We start from the raw sequence: 15942 nt of genomic DNA on the forward strand, positions 1-15942 counted from the left end.
AATAATTACTCTTTTTAGTAGGTTTTTGTTTTTCGTTTTCCTAGAATTTTAAAATTTTGATGTGTTTGGTAATTGTCAATAGTTTCAAATTTTATTATTGGATGACATAACTTTTTTAAGAACAAATTATGTGGATGGTGCTTTTACTTTGCTTTTTGTTCTTTAGGTTATTTTGGCCGTTCTAATTTTAATTGATTCAATTATGATTCTAAATTTTAAATTATGTCTCAATTTGGTTCAACCAATGACATCTATTGAGATTTTTAAGAAAAATTGGTGAGATTGAGATTTACATGAGTTTGTACCCAAAATAAAGAAATAAGAAAGAGATGTACATACACATATAAGGGAATTTGTTTGGATAGATTAAATAAGGGAGATTATAACACAATAGATTGTTAGTTCTGAGATAAATAATTTAAAAATTATTTGACTGAAAATAATATGTATTTAATTATTAAATCAATTTTTATTTTTTTAACCAAATGATAAATTAATAAATTTATTAAATATAAAATCAAATGTTACACCTCAATCGCATGAAACAAACGCGTGAATTAATGGATGTGGGCTCTACAGGATGTGAATGGGGAACATACAGGCCCAAGAATGATTATGGACCGAAGCTGCAACTTTTTGGGGGCGTTTTGACAACTTGCTAAAAAAGCAAGTTTTTTTGACTTTTTAATTTTAAAAAAAAAAAAAAAAAAATCACAAAAAAAATTTAAAAAAATCAAGTGTATTATACAAAAAATTATAAAAGTTAAAAAATTAATTTTTTTATCAATTTCTTAAAACACCACTGGGTGCTAGAGGGGGCCTAACATCGGCAAGTAGGTTGATAAACAATCCAAACCTAACTTTAATCATTGAACAATAATCTCCAAAGCACATACCCCACCATGAGCGCTTTGGTTAGAATAGGTGGTGGTGGATGTAACTTAAGTGCTCGTTTGGTTATCATTCTAAGTTAAAAAATCATAAAAAGATTATAAAAAAAAAGTTAAAAAATCATAAAATGATAAAAATCACAAAAGGATAAAAAAAAATTTGCCATTCTAAAGTCAAAAAATTCAAATAAGAAAACCAAACAACCAAAAAAATCCTAGACCAAAATAGTCAGAAAAGTAAAAAAATTAACTAAAAAAGTCATTGTCAAACGACCCCTAATTTAAATTATTCAAGTTGAACTTATATTTTCATTAAAAATTTAAAAAATTTGTTTTAAGATTGGAGTTAATAATACTTTTTAGAAAAATGTTTGGCAGTTCAAATTTTATAGCCCGAATAGCTTAAATGTATCAAAACGATGTTATTTTACCCTCAAAACGATATCGTTTTGTGACATTCGAGCCATTCGGACCATAAAAATTTGGGCTACTAAGTATTGTTATATAATTTAATTCAAATTTTATTTTAATCGTTATTATTTTAAATTGAATAGTTTGGTCACTATATTTTAAATCTAATTTCAATTTAGTCATTTCGTTCAAATTGAAAACTAAAATTAATAATTTTGAGACACTTATCAACCTCCTAAAATATACATGTAAAAAAATTAATAAAAATTTAAATAAAATAACCAAATTAAAATTAGACTTAAAATATAAAAATTAAATTGTTCAAATTAAAATAAAAATTAACTCAAACTATAAAGATAAAAAAAGTATAATTAAACATATTTGAAAACCCAAGTCAAACTTGCAGATTGATGAAAGTTACATGTACCATTAAAAAAACTAACGAGGCCAAGTTATTTTTACTCGATTTTACTAATGTTCATTTGAGAAAAATAAATAAATAAAATTTGAACATATCTTTAAGTAAAATTTGAATATTCTATTAATCAATTTATCTCAATTTATATATTCAAAAAAAATCAAGAATTTAAATATATGATATAAATTTAAATTTAGTATTATGTAGGCCAAATTTGAATAAATGAGATTTGCTCATTGTAAATTTTCAAATTTTTTTAAGTAACCTTATGTGTGTTTGGTCTGAATTTTTTGGATTAAATTTTTTGAAAATTTAGTTTTTTGTTTTTTATTTTTTTTGTTTCCAGTGAATATTTTAAAAAGTTTAAGCATTTTTTTACTTTTTTAGATGCATTTTACTTAGATGTATCTAAAAAGTAAAAAAAATTGTGAAAAAATATTTAAAAAAATAATAAATACATAAAAATATGAAAAATATACTGAATTCTCGTATTTTTTTTTATATTTTTGGTATTTAATGAATTTTTAAAAGATTTTTTTCATAAAAATTATACTTTTTATGTGTATTTATATTAGGTGTATCTAAAAATTAAAAAAATGTTTAAAATATTAAAAAGATTTAATAAAAATAAAAAAATACGAAAAATAAGAAAATAAAATTTTCTAAAAAATATTTTTGAAAAACTAAAAATACGCAAAGTGATTGTTAGTGGTGGAAAGACCATTTTCCCATAACATCGATGGATCAAATGTCAGAAAATTTCTATTCACACTCTATTTTAAACTTGTTACATTTTTATACTACATCATTTTGAAAATGCTTATTTAGATTCTTACGGCTTATATTGCAAGAATAATACTTGGGACCTCCTTTTGGGGGTCACCCCTTCACCCCTTTGTCACGTGGCGGGTGGTGATTGGAGGAGCAGGAAAAAAAAGAAAAAGAAAAAGAAAAAGTAATCAATGAGAGAGAGAGGGGGTCAAAAGGGGTGGGAGGAAAAGGGGGAATGAATCATTGTTGATATTGCAAACCCCTAAGTGAATGTATTATACGATAAAATAATGCTACCATTTGATGTGTCGTTCATACATTGATTTAATAGAACCCCACCTTTTATGCTTTATGTGAATAAATAGATGGCACATTATATAATATTCAATAATGCTACCATATGATGTGTCGCTCATACATTGATTTAATAGAATCCCACTTTTTATGCTTTGTCTCAATAAATAGACTACACATCTGCGGCCCTATTGGGTGGAACTTTTTTAATTAGCAGTTAATAATTAGAAAATAGAAATTAAAAGTATTTTTACCTTAATTTTTAAATAATGAATTTTTTTCATTTTATTTACGTTATTTTTGCTTAATAAATTATAACTAGAAATTATAAACAGAAATTACACTAAATAGTCTGGTACGAACTTCCAAATCAAAATAAGTTATAATCACCCCCAAAAACTATAACAAAGAGTCCCTATCTATCTATTTATCTATCTATTTATACTATATATTAAGTAAAAATGAGTTTTTAACCCCTAAGGCCTATAGGAGTTTCAATATCCCAATCTGAATTTTTTAAATTTTTTATTAAAAAAAAAAAACTTAGCATTTATTGATTTAATCAAAATCCCCTGATCAACATTTATTAATTTTTTTCAATGCACGTGTCTTTTCACATGCCTGCATGTATTGATTTGGTCAAAATCCTCTGATCAGCATTTAAAATCCCCTCATACAAATAATTATAGATACAATCCGTATATAGTTACTGTAGTACCTTTTTCAACTTCTCTCATACACTATGGTTAGTGATAAGATTGTTAAATTATTTTTACAAAAAATCTTGAAAAACATAATTTATATATTAAAAAAAATCTAAAACAAATATAAATATCTATAATTCGGGTGATAGGCTAGTATATTATATAAGGAAAAAAAACTTTTTAGTGAGAAGCCTTCTAGGAGCTCTAAATCCTTATTCTAATTTTCTTGATTTTCTTAATTTTAAATAATTATTTTTATTTGATAATCCCACATTAGGAAAAGAAGAAAAAAAATAAGTTGTTTTACTCATATAAAGAGAATCTTATACTCTCACTCCATTTAGTGAGGAACCTTGTGAGAGTTTCAATATATTATATTAATTTTTTTGATTTTCTTAATTTTAAATAATTAATAAAATCTCTATTGGCTAATTTTTATTTGATAATCTCATATCGCGAAAAGAAGTAAAAAGTGAATTGTTTATATTTGGATGGTTTAAGTTGGAAGCTTTTATCATAGTTTAGGTTGATGGTTCACCAAATTGTACGGTGAAAATATGTCTCTCTAATAGGAGGTCAACCTATATAATTTAAAGGCTTTTTTTTTCTTCATAATTAATGTTATTATTATAATAAAAAGGTTTCGAAATTTGGAAGCCGTCACCCATCTCTCCCAATTGGGTCCATCTTGTTTGCATGACTATAATTAATTATATTTTTAAAACAATATTTTGTTCTAAATATAATGATGCAAGTTAATTCCATGATTATGACCACAAGGATAACAATGTAACAAGGCACATGTCAAAAAGGAGAATAGCTTAATTGATTGATTTTGATTTTTTTTTCAGTTTTTATTAACAACATTTTAAACAAATTAAAGTTCGATTTACTTTGAGCGAGACTATCATTTATAATCATGTAATTTTATTGTATTTAATTTTTAAAAATAAATAATATATATAATTTTAGGAACATTTACATATAAGGCTCATTTTGTGAACTTATAATCCATTAAATCCTAGATAAAATTATTTGCTTCTTTAAATCTCATTAATTTTTAATAGGTCAATTTAACTACCAAACCTGAGTTTGGGATAATGGAGAATACGATCAAAGAGTGTGAAGAGCCCGAGATCAAAGGAAAAGACAAATATTGTGCAACTTCATTAGAATCGATGATTGATTTCAGCACTTCAATGCTCGGGAAAACCGCCCACGCAGTCTCCACGGAGGTACAAAAAGAAACTCCGTTGCAGAAGTATAGTATTTCAGGAGTGGAGACTGAAAAATAAATGATGTATTATTATTGATTGATGTATTGATTGATGTGTTGTATTACAAATCAGAGTGGCATTATATAGGAGAGGGTTTGGGTTAGTGAGTGGTGGTAGTGGATGGTAGTGGAGGTGGTGGGTGGTAGTGGAGATGGTAAGTGTGTTAGGTTTAGTGGGGTGGATGTAGTGGGTTAGGTTAGTGGGTTAGGTTTAGTGTACATTAACAGCCCCCCTCAAACTCAAGGAGGATAGGAACTAGCCAACTTGAGTTTGAAGAGAGTAACAAAACAGAAAAGTAAACTGATAAATAAAAAAAACAAAACAGGATAGGAGACACGGTATGGTCGTGTCGGACCGTTGTAGCAGACAGTTTACGGGGTCATGTCGGACCGTTGTAGCAGACAGTTTACGGGGTCATGTCGGACCGTTGTAGAAGACACTGTGTGGTCGTGTCAGACCGATGTAGAAGACAGTTTATGGGATCATGTCGGACCGTTGGAGCAGGACAGTTTACGGGGTCATGTCGGACCGATGTAATAGCTGACCGGAATCAATGTCGGGACAGTTTATGGGGTCATGTCGGACCGATGTAGAAGACAGTTTACGAGGTCATGTCGGACCGATGTAGCAGGACAGTTTACGAGGTCATGTCGGACCGATGTAGAAGCTGTGGTGGTGCACCGAGGAGGCGACTTAGGGAGTGCGCCATGAGCGACTTATACATGATACTGGTATAACCCCCCCTCAAACTCAAATAGGTGTGAAGATAGAAACCTATTTGAGGTTGAAACAAAGGGATTGATAAAGCTGACCGGTGTAGAAGACACTGTATGAGTGTGTATATAGGCTGCCCAAATAATATACATGGATGTAGATATCGAGCCCTCAAAAGTCGTGCCCTCAAAAGGTGTGCCCGCACCCTCAAAAGGCGTGCCATCAAAAGGCGTGCCCGAATGCATCAAAAGGCGTGCCATGAAAAGGCGTGCCAGTTTGTCGGCGAGAAGAGGCGCGCGATGCGCGTGGCTGCCTCGGCTATTTAACCAAGACGGAGCTGAGGCCGAGGCAGAGGCTCAGACAAGAAACTGAGAGAAACCTCTGAAGAAGTCTGCGTTGTGCTGAGAGAGAGAGGCTGTAACACTGTTGTGCTGAGAGAGAGAATGGCTTCGTCGTCCCGTGGTCTACTTACTCTCTTTCCCGACCTCAACGAGTCCACAAGAGAGATAGCAGGGGCGGTGTCCCGTGAACCTCAACCAAACACCACTGGGTTTGCTCCGTTGAACTTTCCGATGCAGTCGGTGGAGCAAAAAATGGCAGTGCAAACGGATGTGGAGGCGAATCAGTATACTTTGAAGGCATGTGTGGAGTCCATGACGGCGGTCACAAACTTGTCGCACCGGCTGCAGAGTAGGACAAATGAGGTGCAGCAGTTAAACTCCCAGCTGGCTCTGCTCCAACGCATGTATAAGGATGCGCGAGCAGAGATAAGCGTGCTAAGGGCAGAAAACAAGGAGTTGAAGCGGAAGGCCACCGTGATGTTCCGATTTGGAGGTCCGCCATATGCAGCAGTGGAGGAGCAGGGAGTAGTGATCGTGCCCAGTGGAGTGGGAAACACGGAGGCAACACCGTCAAGGACCGTCCAGGACGGAGGAAAAAAGAAGAGACCAGCTGCAGAGTAGAGAAGAAAAATCCCACTTGTGGATGTGGTGTTTGTTTTTTTTTTTTTTTTTTTTTTTTTTTTTTTTTTGTTGTTTGTATTTTTTTTTTTTTTTTTTTTTTTGTATTTTTTTTTTTTTTTTTTTGATGTAAAATGGTGATCGGGGTGAGTCCCGACATGAATAAAAGAAGTTTGGTGTGCAGTGCTTCGGCTTCTTCGTTCTGTCTTCTTTTTTTTTTTTTTTGTTTGTTTGTTTGTTTTTTTTTTGTTGTTTGTTTTTTGTTTTGTTTTTGTTTTTGTGTTTTTTTTTTTTTTTTTTTTGTTGTGGAAAGCAGGAGTGGGTGGAATGGACATATAGATAGAGATATATAAAAAATAAAAGATAATGGATGAGATGGATTAATAAAAAATGGTTGGTTGTGTAAATTTGTAAAGTGATTGCAATGGTTTTGGTTTTTTTTTTTTTTTTTTTTTTTTTATATATATATATTTTTTTTTATATATATATATGTTTTTAATAAGAATAATAATAATAAGAATAATAATAATAATAAGAAGAATAATAAAAAAATAAGTATCATGGAGTGGACGGTGGGAAAAATATGAGTGAGAAAAAAAAAAGGGAGGTGGTGGAATGATGGGGCCAAAAGTAGAATAAAAGAAAACAAAAAAAAAAAAAAAAAAGGTGCACATGGGTTGGTATGTGGAATAGCGCCTGGACCTACAGGGATGTCAAAAAGGTGCACATGGGTTGTAAAGTAAGGGGAAACGTGGGTGCAAAAGAGGAAGTGGCTGCAGAAAAAATAAAAAAAAGAGAGGTATGAGGGAGAATATAATAAACATATACAAAGAGAGAGAGAGAGTAAAAGAAGTGGGGTGGGTGGGTGTGTGGTTATTCTTGAAAACCAGGCTGTGTGTCCCCCCCCCCTGAAAAGTCGAATCGAACCACTGACATTCCAGCTTGGAGACGCTGGCACTGCTAAGCTCAACCTGTGTAACTGCGGTGTTAATTGCATCAATAACGTCCATTTGCCCTTTACTCACTGCTTCGTCCATGGGAGTCCGCTCGTGGCTGGTTAGAACCGATACACTTGCTCCCGCTAAAATCAAATTCTGAACCACTTCAATGTGCCCATTGAGGCAAGCCCAATGAAGAGGAGTGTTCTTCTCCACATTAGATGCATTAACGTCCACTCCATTGCTGAGAAGATAGTCCACAATGTCAAGATGCCCATTTGCCGAAGCCATATGAAGTGCTGTTCGGCCCTGTGAATCCTTGGAATCAAGAGAAATGCCAGCAGAAGCTAAGTTCGGGACATCATCAATATCGTCATATCTGGCAGCCTCAAGCAAGGCCTCAAGGCCTCGACGTTCTCCGGTGTCGTTTCCACTGGAGTCTGCTCTGCCGCGTTCGCCTCCGCCCCCATCCCTGCGTGAGAGAGAGATACGGGAAACAAATGAAGGGAGAGCCAGTCCCGAGGAGGCTGATCTCGACAAAGAAGAGAGACCTGAGGTACGTGGTCGGCGTCCACCATATGAAGGAAGGCGGGGGTGGCAGAGATGTTGGAGGTGAAGGCGCGGAAGGCGGGGAAGGCGATGGGTGAGGTCTGTGTGACGGCCGGTGATCAGAGTGAAGGGACTGCAGCGACGGGTTAAGGTCAACTGTGGTGGTAGATGAAGACGACCGAGACGGTGGTGTATGGTGGACAACAGTGAGAGGAGGGGCAGTGGTGGTGGACTCGAATAAAAGGTATGTGTAGAAAATTCTAGCGGATTAGGTTGAGGTCCGGCAGGCGGCCAAGGTGAGGTTGCCGCCCGCCGGTGAAGCGAAAATATTAAGTTCTAAACCTGCTCTGATACCATGAAAAATAAATGATGTATTATTATTGATTGATGTATTGATTGATGTGTTGTATTACAAATCAGAGTGGCATTATATAGGAGAGGGTTTGGGTTAGTGAGTGGTGGTAGTGGATGGTAGTGGAGGTGGTGGGTGGTAGTGGAGATGGTAAGTGTGTTAGGTTTAGTGGGGTGGATGTAGTGGGTTAGGTTAGTGGGTTAGGTTTAGTGTACATTAACAGAGACGATAGCCGACGGCAAAGCTGTGGTGTGCCATAAGCAGAACTACGAGTATGCTGTATTTTACTGCCACAAAACAGACACCACGAAAGCATATATGGTGTCGATGGCCGGTGCTGACGGCACACAAGCAAAGCAGTGGCAGTGTGTCATACCGATACATCGGCATGGAATCCGAAGCACTTGGCCTTTCTAGTGCTCAAGGTTAAAAAAGGAACTCTTCCGATGTGCCATTTCCTTCCGGAGGATCATGTTGTCTGGTTTTCCAACTAGATCTCCGCAAAAACGAATCAGCACTTGTTAGTTCCATCTGTTGGTTTTGTGTAGTTTGGATTGTAATATTTTGAAACTCTACTACTACAGTATCACATGCATGCATGTAATAAACACCCACTTCATTATACATAAGCATATGCATGTATGCATTTTAACAGATTTTTATCAAAATATGGGTCAATCCATTAGTTGAGTCTCTTTTTTTAAATTGAGAATATTCTTACTTTATAATATTCTCAATTTTAATTATGAAAAAAAACTCAATTCAACAATCTCATGTGTCAAGTTCGCAGAATTATCTTTCTTTTTAATCCCATACTTTTCTCAGAAGCCAAATAGATTGTGATCAAGCAAGAAGAAAACACATACCTCTTAGTTCATACTAGGAAAAAAACTGAGAAATTTCTTTGTTTTGAAAATTGAGAACATTCTTAGTTTTGAAATTGAAAACATTCTCAGTTTTGGGATTAAAGGGCAAAACGTCTTTTTACCTATAAATGAGACTTATTGGTTCAAATTTTTTTTGACAAAACCTAAACTACCACTAAATATGTAGACAAAACTTTTTGGTAATTAATTCATAATTTTATAAATAGATCATATATTTTTATTAAAGATAAATACATTTAAATCACACATGATCATGACTTTAGAATGTATTTTGATTTTTTTTTTAATATGCATATGAGTTCACAAAAATGATCGAGTATGATAAATTCACCAACCTAAACTAATGTCTCTTTAATTTTCATTGACTAGCTTCTATTTACTTTTTATTTTACAATCCCACATCAAAAGAAGAAAGAAAAAGTGAATTATTTCACTTACATAAAGTGAATCTTATACTCCCATTTATATAAGTAAAAAGAGATTTTTAGTGAAAAGTCCTATGATCAATATCTCATACTCATCTTTTTGATTTTCTTAATTTTAAAGAATTAAGAAAATCTCCATTGGCTAGTTTCCATTTAACTTTTATTTTACAATCCTACATAATTTTGATTTTAAAAATAATTTTGTATGAGATTTTGAAACTCTCATAGTAGTTAACTTTAAAATAATTACAATCTCACATCGAGAAAACAAAGAAAAAGTGAATTGTTTTACTTATATAAAGTGTTACAATCCCACATCGGGAAAAAAAAGATACAGTAAATTGTTTCACTTATATAAAATAAATCTTATAAAGGAGTTTTAAAGGAGAAGCCTTTTAGAAGGTGCAAACCCTCAGTATAAAATTATAAAATTTTCTTAGTTTTAAACAATTAAGAAAATTCTCATCAGTTAGCTTCCATTTATCTTTTATTTTACAATCCCAAATCGAGAAAAAAAAAAAAAGAAAATGAATTGTTTTATTTACATAAAGTGAATCTTATGATCCAATATATATATATATATATATATATATATATATATATTATTGAAATTTCTTCATTTTAAACAATTAAGAAAATTCTCATTGGTTAGCTTTCATTTAACTTTTATTTTATAATCTCACTTTGAAAAAAGAAGAAAAAAGTGAATTATTTCACTTATATAAAGTAAATCTTATGCTCTCATTTATATAAGTAAAAAAAGATTTTTAGTGAGAAGCCTTATAATCAATATAGCGATTCCGATTTTTAACCCATCTCTTGTTGTATTTCGGACTCGGGTTGTATGGGTTAAAAAGTTATTCATATCTTGTTTCTCTTGTCTCCCTTCTATTTTTGGTTATCGGGTTGTAATTGTGCGTTTGGAATAGGCTGGTTGCTTCTTTTTCAAAACCTGTGTTGCCCAGATTTTGGCCTCTCCACTCGAGTGGGCATTCTCACGCTCGAGCAGGTTTCAAAAATTTTACTCCTCCGCTCGAGCGGGAATCTACAGCTCTCAGCATTTTTTTTGTAGGCCTGCAGATGCTGGGAGAATGCATTGGACGCTCGAGTGTCCAGTTTCACGCTCGAGCGGGAGTCTGCGTCTGACGCTCGAGTGGGGCTTTCCACGCTTGAGCGGACTGCGTGTATTTCAGTCTGAGAAGATGACATGTTGAATCATTTTTTCATTCATTTCTCTCTCTAAAACTTTCCAAATTGCTTGTTCTTGAGTTTCTCTCTCTACATTTCACCTTCTCTCTTGGATCTCACCTAGATCCATCAATCTTTGCACCCTAGTGCCTTTGAGAAAAAGGTAGAGTTCGTCAAGATCTTCGTTTTGATCCAATTGAAAGTGAGTTTCGTTGTTGTTAGAGTTTCCCTTTTGTTGGACTCATCTTCTTCTTTTGAGGTAGGGATCTTTCTACACTTTATATGGTATTTAGTTTAGTTATAGCCTCTTGTGTAACAATGGAGTAATCTGGGGAGGTTTTAAACAAACCTAGGGTTTGGACATAAAATGGAAAGAGGGGTTTTGGGTGAAGGTGAAATAAATATTTGAGGGGTTTGAAAATGATGTCGTATTGTATAAAATTTGGGGTAAATTACATTAACAGTCCCTATAATTTGGACTTTGTGTCACTTTGGTCCTTGACCTTTCAATTGTGACACATTTGACCCTAAATTTTGAATCTTGTTCCAAAGAAAGACAATTGAAGATACCATTGCTCAATTTCAAGGATAAAGTCATCAATTTGATAAAATACAAATTAATTTGACAAAAATAAATGTCAAAAAAATATTTTTGAATTTTTTAAAATTATTTCTACCTACTAAAAATAAAATTATGTAAAATTGATAAATCTTTTAGACATTTTTTTTACCAAATTAATTTTTATTATGTATTTAGATGATAATCATGTAATGGGTGGTTGTTTTGTTTTCATTAAATTAGTTTCTATTTTTTCAAAAGTCAAATATGGCGACAATTTTGATATCATTATTAAACCAAGTTATTAAATCAAAAAATTCAAAACTAAAAACATTTCATATATTAAATATATCGATTACACATTAAAAGCCTAACAATTACCCATTACATGATCATCATCCAAACACATAATAAAAATTAATTTGGTAAAATAAATAAATGTCTAAAAGATTTATCAATTTTACATAATTTTATCTTTGGTTGATAGAAAATATTTTTAAAAATTTGAAAATATTTTTTTGACATTTATTTTTGTCAAATTAGTTTATGTTTTATTGAATTGACGACTTTGCCTTTGAAATTGAGTAATGGTATTTTTAATTGTCCTTATTTAAACAAGATTCAAAAGTTATGGTCAAATGTGTCACAATTGAAAAGTGAAGGACCAAAGTGACATGAGTCTCAAACTATAAGAATTATTAGTGTAATTAGCCCTAAAATTTGATGATTTTGGCACTTGACTTATACTTGGCAAAAAGAGGAGATTTTGTCCAAATTGAATCTAATTATTATTATATATAAATAATGAAAATTGACATTGAAAATGTGAAATTGAGAGGGTTTTGATATGAATGGTGAAATTGGTTATGTGTTATTTCATTCTTTGGTAGTTTCGAATAAACTATCTATTATGAGATTTTATATCTGTTTAGAAATAATTGTATTGGGCTATCGGTGGAGGATAGTTATGATTGTTGTAGAAAATGCATGCGGATTAGGTGAATTGGAACTAATTACTTGTGCTTGTCATTGAACATGACTATATATATGTACATTGCATATGTATGATTATTTGGGAGTGGAAAGAGGATATACTCCATAGTTTGAATTTGTGTTTAAATACATTGCATATTATGAATGATTGTTTGGGAGGAGAAAATGGATGGACTCCATTATAATTAAGTTAACTGGAGTGTCTTGGGTGAAAGTCCTGAAATTATACATGGGTGCGTAGCCCGCGGATGAAATATCCGTAAAATGAAAATTGTAGTGCTTGTATAGTCTACTTTTACATGAGTCCAGTTTGACGGCTGCCCGTGGACGAAATATCCATAAAAGAATACATAAGTCCCGGTTGACGGCTGTCCGCGGATGAAATATCTGTGAAAGAAAATTTTGAAGTGCTTGCATGTTAATAATGCGATTTAGAATTTGTGAGTTTCAGTCTCAATTCGTTTGTTGAGAAATAATGAAATTGACTCATGAAATAACACATAAGTGAATGGAATATGAATTGAGAGTGAATGGATAAAGGCTTGTGATTGATACCTTATGAGTATTTAATGTTGAGAAAAGTTTTACCATGCATTGTTTATGTACTTGTACTTATACCTTTACTCATATACTGTGTTAGATGATTTCTACTGGGCTGTGGCTCACCCTAGTTAGGAATAACATTCTCAAGTAATGATGACATGCCTCCTCTAAGGCAATAGCATGGGAGTGATCTTTGGGAAGCAAGAGCTTCATGTTTTGTTATGTTTTTTTTATTTTGTATAGCCCAGGGCTAAATATGTAAAGAGCGAAACTCATTTTTGTTGTAACCAAGTTAAGGCTTAGAAAGATGAAAGGCAATAGGGTATTCATTTATATTAAACTCTTTTGTATCTTTAACCTCGTGCAATGACAGGACTGAGACTCTGATTTATGATATCATCTATATATTTGTGGATGTATTTATGTTATTTTTTTGGAGGCGTTACAATCAATACCAATTTTTTTTGTCTGTGTGTTTAAAAACACATATACAATACTCCTAGCATATCACCCGTGCTATGTGAAGGTACTTTTGTAAATACAGTTTTAATCTGCAATCCAATGAGTATATCCATTTAACTTTTATTTTACAATCTCACATCAGGAAAAAAAAAAAAAAAAAAAGTGAATTGTTTCACTTATATAAAGTGAATCTTATACTTTTATTTATATAAGCAAAAGAAGATTTTTAGTAAGAAGCCCTATAATCAATACTAGTTTTGTTTTTATTTTCTTAACTCCATTGGTTACCTTCTATTTAACTTTTATTGTACAATCTCACATAGACGTTTTGATTTTAAAAATAATTTTGTATGAGTTTTTAAAACTCTCATAATATTTAACTTTAAAATAATTATAGTCCACATCGAGAAAAATAAAAATAAAAAGTGAGTTGTTTCACTTATATAAAGTGAATCTTATACTCTCATTTAATATTATAGTATTGTACATGTTTCAATTCAAAATGTTTTAAATTTTAAAATAAAATTTAAAGGTTTTAATTAATTAATTTTGTTATAAATTTGTTAGTTTTTTGACTTAGCCAGTTAGGCTGAATCATTTTGGGTTTGACTGATTCTCTGGTTTAACTATGGTTTTAACTGTTTTATCAAAATATATTGTTTAGATTTGTTTGATTTGAAATAAATTAAGATTGACCTTATTAAAAACAACAATGCTACAGACCCCCACTGGGGATGACCCCCAGTGACCCCCCCCCAGTGCCACGTGTCGGCCTGGGGTTGGCTGAAAACTCAAAAAAAAAAAAAAAAAAAAAAAAACTGTTTTTTTTTTTGGACCAATGGGAGGTGACCCCCAGTACCCCCACTGGGGGTCCAAAGCTTTATTCTATTAAAAATTGAACAACGTACTGAGATTACTTGATTAGAAATGAACTTATCGTCCAAATAACTGTTAACTTTTATATTACAATCTCACATCAGGAAAATGAGGAAAAAATGAATTATTTCACTAGATAAACCTTATGCTCCCATTTAATATTGTAATACTGTGTATGTTTCAATTCAAGACAGTTTAAATTTTAAAATTAAAATAAAATTTAAAAATTTTAATTAATTAATTTTTGTATAAGTTAGTTAGTCCTTTGACCTAGCCGATAGGGTGAATCGTTTTCGATTTGACTAATTCGTTGGTTTAACTGCGATTTTAGCGGTTTTATCAAAATATATTAGTTAAATTTGTTTGATTCGAAATAAATTAAGGATTGAGCTAATTAAAGATTAAACGGCTAAATTGCTTGATTTGAAATAAACTTCCCACCCAAACAATTGTTAACTTTTAAACAATTAAGAAAAGTCACATTGGCTAGCTTTCATTTAACTTTTATTTTATAATCTCGTATCGAGAAAAAAAGAAAAAAAGTGAATTGTTTTACTTACATAAAGTGAATCTTATACGCTCATTTATATAAGTAAAATGAGATTTTTAATGAGAAGCTTTATGATCAATATCTCATATTAATTTTTTTTTGATTTTTTTAATTTTAAATAATTAAGAAAATCCCGATTGGTTTGTTTCCATTCAACTTTTATTTTTCATAATATAAAAAAATTAAATATAATTATCATATTTTTATTAAATAATATATTATTTTATTCCGTGCATAGCACGGGTGATATGCTATTATATTATATAAGTAAAATAGGATTTCTAGTGAAAAGAGCTAAGAGAGCTCTAAATGCTCAATTCAAATTTCTCAATTTTTTAATTTTAAAAAATAATTAATAAATCACACACTAACACTTTCTTTTTTAACAAAGAATGCATTTTTTATTCTGAAAATTATTCCTTCCTTACCATCAAATGACGGAGTTTTCCAATTAAGAAAAAAATAATTAATAAATTACATACTCAAAAAATGAGTTTTCCAATTAAAAAAATTAATAAATCATACACTCAAAAATATTTTGTCGTAAAATATTTTCTATTAAAATATTTTAAATTCTTCACCATAAAGTATAAAATAATTTATATAATTAAAATTTTGTAACATTTTTTTTTTCTCTCACCATGGCCATTATTACTCAATGTATATATCAAACCTTATTATTTTCATACACAGTAAATGCTAATAGGGTTTCTTTAAGGTTCAAACTCTCAACTTAAATTTTTTTTAAAAAAATTTAATTTTTTAGTAATGAAAATACTAAGTGTCATTATGTGTAGCATTTTAATTAGTTCATAATTAAATTCATGGAGCTTTATATTAAACCCTTAAATTATGCTACCATAATTACCATTTCAAATTACTTCTCTAATTTATGTTTACCATACCAAGTTTATTTTCAAAATTGCTTCCCTAAAATTGCATTAATGCATGTTTTTGATACATTCATACATACACATATAGAAGATAATTAATTCACTAACTTAAAATTTAAACATTACTAATTTTTTAACATGTCTTGAGTTTCTCTCTAGTCTTGCATTGTATTAGAGACGTGTTGTTGGGCTTTGTGGCTCATTTTTTGGTCCCGTTTTAATAATTTGAACTATTTATATTTTGGAATTCGTTGAGTATATCATTTGTGTAAAAAATCAAGTCGATCAG

General features: G+C 31.5%; 1 pseudogene; it reads left to right on the forward strand.

Annotated features, from left to right (window-relative positions):
- The first annotated feature begins 4566 nt into the window (after nucleotides 1-4566).
- Nucleotides 4567-8903, forward strand: LOC114271033 (BURP domain protein RD22-like; annotated as a pseudogene).
- Nucleotides 8904-15942: the final 7039 nt, after the last annotated feature.

Source organism: Camellia sinensis, chromosome 6 (genome assembly GCF_055761805.1).
Source record: "Camellia sinensis isolate YWXY chromosome 6, ASM5576180v1, whole genome shotgun sequence".
Taxonomy (NCBI): domain Eukaryota; kingdom Viridiplantae; phylum Streptophyta; class Magnoliopsida; order Ericales; family Theaceae; genus Camellia; species Camellia sinensis.